Below are 12328 nucleotides of genomic sequence, written 5' to 3' on the forward strand. Positions count from 1 at the left end.
ATTTATGTCACAACTCATCCCACATCTCCCTTAAAAGCTGTCTTCAAACACAGAATGCCCCATCAGGTGAGTCTGCTGACCTCTGTTCATTAATAATGCTTTGCTGTTTTTTCTTTTCCTTGTAAAAAGTGACACTGATCTGTATACTACACAGAATAAATCATGAGGGCAATCCTTCCACCGTGGTTGTAAAAACAAGTTTAACAACACTTACATTTTGCTGTGATTAAACCTTCACAGAGAGTTGCCATTCACAAATTTTAAATTACTTACAAGATGCTGTGCACCTCAGTAATTATATTCTAAGTCATCAAGTTCTCACACGCTCTCCTTTTGTACCAACCCACATGTGCTTGAGAGAAATTGCTTCTGAACATGCCTAATCTCAAAGTCTTTATTTTATACACTGTATGTAATCAATCTTTTTATTAAACATTGCCAAGCAATCTGTCTCATTTAAAATTAGCATCTCAGAAAATGTAAAGGTCCATTAAGCTGTTAATTGTGCACTATAACTCCAAATTCTTGAAAAGTTACATTGAATATTGTTTTCCCAAATGCTTAATATTTAGCTAGTTCTCCTGCCATAGTTACCATATTGGTCAGGTATATGAAAAGAAGTCAATATAGCCACATGAGCAAAATTCTTACATCTAGAAAGAGGGAGCAAAAAGAGAGGAATTTATTTCCATTTCTCTTGTTTGAGTTTGATACAGGGATTTTCACTATATAGATACAAAACACAAATCTGATAATGTAGAAATATAAGTACACCCTAAAGGCAGAGTGATTCTGCTACAGTAATGGTTTTAGTGATTTGATAGCTCAAATTCATTGCAAGTAAACGTCAATTAGACTTGAAAATGAAAGTCAAGCAAGTGACATAGAAAATATTATATGCCTCTGGTTTTAAATTACTTATAATGGAGGTGAAAATACTTTAGGCTATGAAAATAAAACTGAGATGACTCCAAAACACATAAACTACATATAAACATATTCAAAAAGATTGCTACCTCTTATAAACGGTTCTGAAAGAGTTTGACTGCAGGTCTTTGTATGCAAAAAAAGCCTCCAGTGAAACATTTAAATTTGACTATTCCAAACTCAAGAAACAGCAACTTTTTTTAACATACCAGCTAATTAACTAGACCTTACTTCCTATCGTGTACTCTTGCCCAATAAAATTGTATTTCTTATCCTTATCCCTTTGCTTTTTGTTTGTAGCAATGTGAATCATATGATACTGAAAGTCAAGAAAGGGGAAAAGAATGAAGCACATCTAATTTTTCTAAAACACTTGCAACTCAAAGCACAGTATTACAGGAATGTTGAGAGTTACTTTTCCTCTTTTTCTCTTCGTATTCCATTTGGTGTATGCACCTTCTCACAACACTGAAAATTAAGTAATTAGCACTGCTAAGTGTAAATTTATTATATCTTGTAGGAGACTTTGTCAGGGGAATTTCTCTCCTCCAAGCCTTATGACCCTTCTATAAGAACATCTTCAGCCAACTGGATTTCCAGCATCTTATCACAGCCATACAGTTTAAAAATGGCAGTGCACCCAGCAAGAATTTCTGGTCAATCCCTTTTCAATTGGGAAGGCCTGTGACAGCTCTGAATTGCCAGGCATGAATTCCTCATATAGAGCAACTTACTTCATTTCATTGTCCACAGGGTGCAGCCACAACCAACAGCTCTTCAGTATTCCAGGTTCTATTCCAGGTTCCAGCACCAGATTTGGGGTGTTTTAGTCCTGTTGTTGGTACTCATGTGCTTACAGCTCTCATTTTCATGGGCCACAACCAGAGGGAAGGTTACCTTAGCTCTTTTTTCATACAATTGTAAAAGAAAAACTGGGAAAATCAAAAGGGCTCCAAATTTACCACAGAAAACAACACGAGTATTTTGTTAAGTACAAACAGCTTTGAAATATATCAGCAGTATCTTTCAAATTACAATAGCTGTTCAGGGCCTGAGACTTCAGATTAAGAGAATTAAATTTCCAAAATTCAGTGGAGTGTGTGCTTATTTAATTAAAAGCAGACAGAATTTCATTTGCACTTCATTGTTAAGAATGCCACCTATAATATCATATTTTGACAGTGCCGTTTAACTCCGATTTATACTAAAAGCATACCTCATCAAACTCATTCTGAAGTTCATTAGAAAAGCTAAATGCCAGTACTATTTGCTATGGCAATTCCATCCCATTTAGATGTTTAAACAAGCAAATACAGTCAGATAAACTCAAAGGGGATTGTGAATGTTCTGTGTTTTTTTTCAGATGAAGTCTTCTGTATCTGAACCACTACTGAGCTACATGATGTATCCCTTGATTTTAAATTTTCACAGGTATGGCTCAAGGCATTGAAAAACTATGTTGTCTGTATGTGTGCCTATAATGTAAACCAGCTTATTTTATTTTCCTCTTAAAAATGAAGCAGCATATTATACTCATCACTGGGCTACACAGCAAGGACTTCTCACAGACTGGCAGAAAGTTACCCTTGTGCACTGCCTTCAGACAATACAGATGTAAGGTGAGCACAAACTTTCCCCTCTCACCCAAAGGAGAGAGCAGGAGACTTAAAATGAGCAAGAGCATTCAATTTACTATGACAGCCACTCGAGACAGCTGACAAGTGTTCCTGGAATGCTGGAGGCCTGCCTCCTTCATCTAAGCAACTTTGTCAGCTAAGTAGGAGGCTGTTAGAGGCACTGCTCCTACCTATTTTGGTTCAGGCATGTCTGGTTAGCTGAACTATGCCATGGTTGTTTAGGTTTCTTCCTTGGCTGAGTAACCTGTTGCAGCCCGATCTGCAAACTCCTTTCAGTCTACTTCTGCAATACATTGAGCTCATCACAAACACAGCAAGTTTGTATCAGTCATGGACAACAATGCAGAAATTACCTGCACGTAACACACTTTTTACATAGGAGGAACATGACCAAGAAGAGTTAGGTGGTCTGTTTTAATTTAGGCTCAGTCACTGCCTTCATACAGTCTCAGCCACAACACTTCAGGGGTCCATCAACTGGTCTCATCCCAGTTTCAAAGCATGGTAACACCATAGTTGCTAACAAGGCAGGCTGTAATAGCAGTAACTGTAAATGTCTTGTTACGTGACTGCAGATAAAAATCAAATGATCAAAACCGTCCATAAATACCCTTTGCAGGGAAGGAACCATTCCTCAAGTATATTACTGAAACATTATAGTGTATATAGGATGTTGATGGAGCCCACAATAGGTATTTTTGCACAAAGTTTTGCACAAGTGGTGGGCTGTTCGGTCCTTGGAAGGCCAGACAGGCACTTCCCAGGAAGCTTGTACACGGGGGCTTTAGGCCTTGCAATGTATAGGTGTGGGACTAAAGGCTTTATGGCCCTGAAAATGAGCACAGCAGCAATTGTCTAATGGAACGTTTTGGATTCTTGTTTTCATCTTTCACAGGAAGACAGATCTGTGTGAAATAAAATAACCTTCAGCTTTTATGAATTTACAGCGAGACTGTACGCATCTTGGGACAAGCTCTAACTGGCAGGCAGATCTCTCTCTCCTGTTGCAAGTTAACTGGACAGTCTTTGAACTGGAAATTTCACACCCAGCTCACCAGAGAGCCAGTCTCTTAAAAAAAGGCAGAATTGAACAACATACAAGATTTTGGCATCAGGATTTTGAACAAACAGGTCAGTGAAATTTTTTTTAGCAGGGAAAAAAACAACTAGGATTGTGCCTCACACCTCTGATGTAGAGTGCTTCCTTTGTTAGCACAGAAGCCTCAGCCTTATATTCTACAGGTCAATTTTAGTATTGTTCACATCTTTGGTCTTTTTGTAGTTTTGTTTGGGTTTTTGTGGGTTTTTGGTTGGTTTTCTTTTCCTTCCTGTGTAAAGCAATACTGTATTCATACATTGTTTATTAACAAGTCAGAAATATCTGGTCTGTGACCACTGACAGATTTTGCAAAGAAGTGTTTCATGTGTCTAAAATCTCCTTTATATCACATAACAGATATTTGCAAAAAGTACTGAAATTTTAAACACCTTTAAAAAGTTAAAAACAGACAAACTAAAAGAAATGGTAAGTGGATGACTGAGAAAAGCCTGAGTGTTGAAAAGCTTTTTTGCGAACCATTGCCTGTGATCACTGGATTCATTATAAGCCTCTAAACAGCCTCACCACACTAAAGGTTGCAATAAATTCTAAATTATTTGCAACATGCCACTGAGCTGGCACTGAGTAACATCAATGATGCAACTTTCTTCTGTCTTGACACATACCAAATACACTAATAAAACCTAGCAAATTCAACTTGGATTCACTAGGTATTATTTGCCTTAATCTAAAGGAGAGAGTCCTGTTAAGTCTTGCTTCATTTATCTTTCATGTTCCTGTATCTTACCATGACTCATGCTACTTCTTAAAAGCAGCCTTTAATTTCAAGGACACCAACTTTGCATACAACCTTCAAATTAGGAATAAAGTTTAAAGCAGGTAAGAAACTTGAATCAATGGAATCAGCAGAGAAACAACAGAAAGAATAATTAAAGTTAGAAAGAACTGACTAATACTGCCAGCATACACTACAAAGTTCTATCTGAATTTTAGGTACTTATTCGCTATTATTTCAAATGACTAATTAAAGTTAGTGCATTTAGTTCTTAAAAAAACTAAATGCTTAAAGTGATCAAATTTAATCAAATAATTTTCTCTCCTTTAAGTCACTGCAGTATCCATAAACAAAAATTATCTGTACAACACCATCTTCTTTGATTTTTGCTCCATTCTAATTCTCAACCAGCTTATGGACCACATTATCACTTTCAGTCTAGCATGAAATTTTATAACAAAAACAAACAAGAAAGCTCATGTTTCAACAAATTTATTACACTCTGGAAGAAGTCTCAGAAAGATGAGCTTGCTTTCTCTCTGGAAATCTGTTATGCCACCACATTTCCTCTGTTTGAAATGCTCATGCCATTTCCTTAGCTTTAAAATACTTTTGATCTTCTCATAGCACCCAGAACACCTGATGAGGTCACACCACCATTTCACAAATCTTTTATTTTTTTCTCATTAACCAAACCCTCAATTTCCAGACTGCAGGATTTACTTCAACAACCCCGTTCTATTTTGGTCACACACATCAGAAAGATTAAGGTAATTCAGATCAAGCCCAGAGACAGAGTCATTGAAATTGGCATGGGGAATGAAGAATGCATTTTAGAAGTAGTATCTAGAGGAGTATATCTTGTTCAGCCTATGAAAACAGGTCTCCTCTACTTAAATACATCAGAAGGGGTTAATAGTAGAACAGACCACAAAAGCTTATAAGCAACACAAAATTTTGGTGTAGGAACAAGAGGACACTGGTTTATCAAGACCCAGTGTAAGAGGTAGTATTTTATTCCTTCCAATGGGGAAAGATCATCAACAGAAGATGAAAAGTATTATAATAGCTGGAGATGAAATAAAAAACCTGAAGGTCACTTACATTCCCATTCTCTTAAACTATATCAGCTGGGATATCTTTCTGGTCTGCCTGTCTTGCAACCTGGCACCCTAAAACCTCTACTGGACACAGACTCATTTCATCGCCATCCACATTAAGGTCTCTGGGTTATACCACACCCTCACCCATTGACAGCCACTGCCCATCCTTCTGCACTCCTCAGTTTCTTCTGCTGCTGCAGTGCTCTGCTGGCTCTGCCCCCTGTGGTGTTTAACACATCCCCTGGGCAGCCTGGAAGTCATGCAGTTGCCTGCCTTATGCCACAGAAAAGTTTTCCTCAGGGCAGCCATGACCTCAGCAATAGCTCATTATATATCTAATGAACAGAGCTGGCTGGCACCTGCCTGCGGCCAAGGGCAGTCTCAGTGCTGGGGAGTGGGGAAAAAGACAACTGCTAAGAGATATGGGATATTAACTGAGAATTTCAGCAAGTCAGCAGGTTGTAGAGGGCAGCAAAATAAAAAAAAAATCAAAAAAGACCAAAAACAAACCCAAAACCAACCAAAGGAAAAAACCAACAGTGTTAGGACTACAGCATCTAGCATGGCTGCTGTAAACAACCTGCTCATTAGAGAAAGGGAGCTGAAGGCTTGTGCCTTCACTTGACAAAGTAAATGTGTTTGCTCTGTCTATAAGAAGACCAGATGAGCTACAGATAGTCTGGAACAATGTAGAGAGGAAATTGGCATTACCATTGATGAGGAGGCAGCCACAGTTAAACTTGATGTAACAGGGAGAGAAGATAATTCTAAGGTTACATCAGAAATGACAGTAAAAGGAAATGTGATGAAATCAGACACTGCAGAGGCACCCATCCCAAAGTTACTACTACATGCACACTGTATCTGCTTCTGGAGAAAAAAATAGCAGAAGATCCTGAATACATTGCTATATTCAGGAGATGGGAAGTTCATCAGTACTTAAAATATATATATTCAAAATTTAAATAGTATGTCAGGAACTAGTTAGCCCCCATTAGTAATAATAAAAAACAAACCCAACACTAATAGCTATTCACTTAGGTGGACTTATTATAAAACTACTTAAATGGACACCAGTGATTAGAGTACTAAAAATCCTGATCACTAAGGATCAGGCAGTGAGGGCAACAAAAACAGTACCAAAGTGCTGGGGGAACAGAGCAGTAAGCAGAGTCAGAACTGGCAGTTAGAATTTCGGATGGCAGCAAAAAGACTCATAGTGCAAATGATGACTTTTTAAGGACTCAAATCTGCTAGTTAAAAGTGCAGCAAGGTGGGGCTCAGATAGAAAATAAATTATGAGTGCAAAACGGTCTGTTGTGCAGTAGCAATGACACCAGGAATTTCAGATTCATCGAGACACAGATGGCACCATGGAAGCCCTTGGGAATGCTTTAGTGTGTCCTCAACAGCTTAATTACAACAATAAATGAAATACTCACATTGCTGTACAAGTGAAATGAAAAAGATTCAAAATGGAGCTCCATATTGGGTTTGCTAACTTCACTGATAGATTAAGAGACTATTATAAAAGGGGCAGTAATAAATTATCTCTGTGTTTCTAAAAAAATAGATGAATTAGTATTTCCCAAAATTACAGTTTTAAATATGACATAAGGTATGAACCGCACGAGTTAAAATTTGTCAGTCATGCACTTCTTGCTCTGGGATGATTGAGCCAGTTTCAGATGGAACAAAACAGAAAGTGTCCATAGACTCCAAAAAAATTAGACATGAAAAGAAAAATCAGCCAAATTTTGAACAACATACATAACTGAAAGCTTTTTGAAGCTTTCAAAATTTCTTGGTTTCAGTCAGATGGAGCACTGCTCCAATGCTACGTAACTTGCACTGAGAAACAGCAGTTCACTGAAGCCAAAACAAAGTTGTCAAGCACAACAGGTGCACACAGGGGATGGCAGAAATTACATTTGTGCTAAATATCTGGCCCTCCAAAAGCCTTACTTGAAATACAAATAATCATGTAAGCCAGTAATGAAGTTGACAGGCTCCCCTGGAGTTGGCAAAGGAACTGCTAGCTTTCCCAAGCAGCAAGGCAAGACAATGCTATTGCTTCTTGAACATCCAAGGCAACACAAACGTCACCAGAAATGTCACCCACTGGTGTTTCACAATGCCACTTCTTAGGAAAAGCAGCTGTAAACCCAGAAGAGGGAAGAACACTACATTTCTTCTGTTAGTATTGTACAGCCTTGGGTGGGGAAAAAATGCTTCCATATAAATTCTGAAAAAGATAAAGAGACGGAGAAAATTGAAAAAAGGAATTTGCACCGGAGAAATTTCAGTTTTTACCAGTGTTTTGTTCCAGCTGGACTATCTCATTCATCAGCTCATGTGCCTTTTCACAGACCTCCCCACAGGCACAGAGGCCATTGGGTCCCTGACAAAAAGGCATCAAGGCTGTGTGCATTGAAAAAAATCTGAACTAAACCAGTGGCCTGGATCCAAGTAAGCCTGTACCCCTCGCTACTCTGAATGTTGTCTAGAGAGCAATGGCACAGAAGTTCACATTTAAACTTAGTCTCCATAACTTCTTTGTCACAGACATATTATAAAAGAAGAGTCCTGAGGGTTTTTTCCTGAATCAAAAAGAAAAAAAATAATGGTTGCACTCAGTCTTTTTCAGACCTCTATGTAAAACATTCTAGCCACTCATATTAATAAAACTCAGATTTTCCCAGAAGCGTTTCATCCTTTTTGTTCATAAACCAGCAATCTTGACCTCCAGCTTTTAATTTATTTTACTGAAATATTTATTTCCTTCAATAAATGAAGCATTCCAGATTTGACTCTCTATGCAACAAAGATTAGTCAGGGAGCAGGACAGTGCATGTACCAATTTTATTTACTACTCTCCATATATATATGAAGGTATAAAGCTGACTACCAGAAAAGTAACAGAAGACATTAGTAAATTCCTTTCTAAGCTTCAGCTTATCAAGTTAATGATTAATTAATTTATTAAAATAGAGCTGAAAGTCCAGGAGCAAAGTTCCAAAGTAAAACAAAGTGATTTTACTTGTTCTTAAAGAAGTCTCCTAACACATTCAAAAATGACAGTACCTGTTACCCTGACCAGAAGCTTTTTACTATCTTGCATAGGATTGCAAAGAGTAAACCCAGCAAAAGTAATGGATTGACTCATAGAAACAGCTGTTTATAAAATGGAGTCCTTTGACACAAGGCTAGGTGTGAAAAACCTAGGGAAAAACAAGAAGCATCTGCACCAAAGCCCCTGTTGTGCTGTCACTCAGCACTACAGAGCCCACAGGGATGTCATCAGCCACTCACTGTGGGCACACTGATGTTGTTTAATTGCACACCTAAATAATTTCATGAACCGTGAGGCAGAGATCACCCCTCTTGCCTAAGCTCTTCCAAAAACCTATCCATTATTCCTAATTATCTTCTAATGCCTCTCTCATTTGCCATATAGAGTCACTGCAGTGAGCACGGTGACCTTTTGCTGGACTTCACCGACTGGTATTTCAGAGTTGTCCCACTGAGCAGTGGGATCAGGAAAAGCAGTGATTGCAAATGGTGTTCTAAAACAAGCACGCAAAAGGGCTGAACCACCCTAGACTAGAAACAAGCCTTTCAAGTTGATGGGTGCCATTAAGGAGGACAGGATGCAGCGCTCAGATGTCACTCATCCATACAGTCTCCTGTCAATGACCTTTGCAAAGAACAAATCAATACTAAGCAGATACTGTATCTACAACTTCTTACTGTGCAGGAAAGGTCAACCCATTTTCATGTATGTATCAGTTCCAACATTACTGTTTTGAGACATGGAACTGCTTAAACCTGGGAATTAAGAAAAAAATCCCTATTTTGCACAAAGCACCATTTCAAGATGTGTTAAAGAAAAGATTCGGAATAAACACTTATTTCATAAGCAAGTTATGATGCTTGCAGAAGGAATGTAAAGTTCTATCTTGCTATCATGAAATGTTCTCTAGAAATAAAATGCTAATGAAATTCTAAACAGCACGTATGAGACTGCTTCCTTAGCATGATCTCATACCACCTGTGTATTTTACCACAAAAACAAATGTATTTTTGAAACACTAAGCCATTTACAGTCATTTTGTGCATGCCCACTGTACCTGGTTTTGATTGTATGTACTGGCCACAGAGATTAATCTCCTCTTACAGTTCACTTAGACAGCATATTTTGAGAAGCCTTTGGTTCTATATTTTAACTTGATCCCATTTAGCTCAATCCTTTCGCTTCAGTGAAAAAATTCTGTAATGTACATATTGCCACAGTCTAGGAGATGCTCGGTACCAATAACATAACTGAAATTTTTGGACTTTTTAAATTATATATATTTGAATTCCCAAAGTATGATTCAGTTTAACACTTCATAGGACCTGAAAGGTCAAGGATGAAGATCAAAACTCTATGACAATAGGCATTGTGTTTAAATGAAAAATTATCCTGTTGTATATATTAAGCATACCACAAATTTCAAACAACTTCAGTCTGGTTCTGGTTAGAAGACACTGCTGCACTATTTGATATTGCAAGTACAAGACCCACAAGGACAATGTTTTAAAATATTCAGAAATCTAGTATTTTAAAATGCTTGCATATGGGAAAAGGCTTGTTTAATACTCAGTGTAATGAATTTCTGAGTTACATAAACTGCACCATCATAAGGAGATACTGTACTCCTGCTCTCCAGCTGTGTGGAAGTGGAGCAATGGCAGTACCATACATCCATAAGCAAAGTAATAAAGAAGGATCTGTAAATTTTGATGTACACATTTAATACATTTCAGTAAGATTTATCACATTTCTTGCTTGCTCTTTCCAGCATCACTCATAGCTAATGTTGAGGTATGCACAGTGTTTAAAATCACTCAGCAGTCTGCGTTAAGAAAAGAGAAGCAATGTTTTTAAGAATAAAATAGTAATTTCTAATCTCATTGCACTTGAGGTGGCCAAGAGATAAAGCACCTTATTATAATTTTGTAAATCAGAGAAAACATCTGCTGACTCAATAATTTAATTATTTATGTAATTCTCTTCAAAGCCACATTCTAAGAATGGTTTCTCTCTGTCAAGCAGATATGAAGGTAGAACCAAGTCATTCAGCTTTTTACCATTGAACAGTGTAGACTGACAGATTAGGAAAGCCTATTCTGATGCTGCTGCCACCCATATCAGCAAATATACATCTAAAGTTAAGTTTTGTGCTGATTTTTAGTTAGTTGATTGTACTATTATTTCAGAAAATCAAATTAAAAAATTAAAATAGCATTGTCTTGGAGTGAAACACTGAAGAAAAAAGCTATACTTATGACTGCAGCCATGTGCTAAAAGCCAAAGTACGAGCCAGCAACTCATTTTAAGATTTCTAAAACTACCTCCTGAATTATTTTTTCACTACGGGAATCCAACCTATCCACTGTGATGCAGGACAGAGCTGCCTGTCTCCCTGTCTTGTCATACTGCTTATTTTGATTAGCTCCAACGGCATAGAACCATAGATTTTTAATATACTTTTATTGCATTTTGGATAGCTGACATATTGACAGTAGGTTTGGGGCATTTTCTTCCTGAATTTTTATGACTATGCCTTTTTGACAACTATGCTCCTTAAATTTTTATTGAAAGTTTAAAAATGGCTGCATTTCTTCAGGGACAGATGAAAAATTCTATCAGGTGTAATACCAAAAATCTTCATTAGATGCAGAGGGCATTTAAAAAAAAACAAAACCAAAAACATAGCACACAAAAAAAACCCTCAGTACTAACACTGGTATGCTCTTTTCATCTCCCATTTTGCCCTTGAAAAAGTCTCAACCTTTTTTAAAGCAGGATCCAAAATAAAACATGCTGAAGATGTAACTTCTTTTTAAGCAATCTAGGTTTTTACTCAGTGAAAGCCTATTTCCTTACTCCCTAACAACGAAGAACACACAGTACAACAGTAATTATTCTAAAAACAGTTACACTTCCTACTGTGCCTTCATAAGCAGAACTGTGAAACAGCAACATTGCAACAGCACTGAGTAAATGGAAATCAGAATGCTAACTCTGCATGTGAGCTCACAGGTCTGCTCAAAAGACTCTGCAGACTGTGGGTATTGCCGTAACTGGCTATGAGTGTCTGCTTTTGAAAACAGCTATTCCTCATGGGTAGTCTCTCTCATTTCATTTGGCCACACATTAATAGGTTGTCATCCTGCACAGCATTAAAAGAGGGTTGTGGTAGAAGCAAAAAGAAATGCTTTCCCCAGAAAGCTGGTGATGGGAAAGGGGAAACAGATTATAGCCAGCAGCAGCATCCAACTAGAAAACTTGGAGTTTTTACACTTCCATAAAAAGAATCAGAGGAAATGCATCAGGAAGGTATAAAGCAGATTTTCTTCATTACAACTGTGAACTCTACAATGCTATTGATCTGATTTCTGTGATGTGTTTTGGAGAAATATTTACTTTCAAGGAAAAAGATAAAATAGGAATGCATTATTACATTCTTTACTTGCCTTAAGAGTATCATTAAAAGCAGGCAAATAAACTCAAAGCATCCATATTCTGTGATAAAAATGTGTCTTATAAAATAGCAGTGGTCTTCTGAAACAAATCCCTAAAACCAATAACCAAGTGCCTAAGGTATATATCTACGTCATGATGTAAATCATGACAAATCAATGGCGAGAAATGTATCTTCAACACACTCCATCCTGAACTTTTAAATGAATACGTTATTTAATCATTTCCTTTTCTTGCCCATATCCAGAAGCCCCAACACTCAATTTTCCCTTTTTTTTTCCCTTCCTACTCCTAGGA

General features: G+C 37.4%; 1 protein-coding gene across 1 annotated transcript in view; it reads right to left on the reverse strand.

The window, feature by feature from the left end:
• Positions 1 to 12328, reverse strand: part of MOCOS (molybdenum cofactor sulfurase) — a 203077-nt gene that overhangs the window by 161112 nt on the left and 29637 nt on the right. The gene's annotated exons all lie outside the window — the stretch shown is intronic.

This window comes from Sylvia atricapilla, chromosome 1, assembly GCF_009819655.1.
Source record: "Sylvia atricapilla isolate bSylAtr1 chromosome 1, bSylAtr1.pri, whole genome shotgun sequence".
In the NCBI taxonomy this organism is placed as follows: Eukaryota; Metazoa; Chordata; class Aves; order Passeriformes; family Sylviidae; genus Sylvia; species Sylvia atricapilla.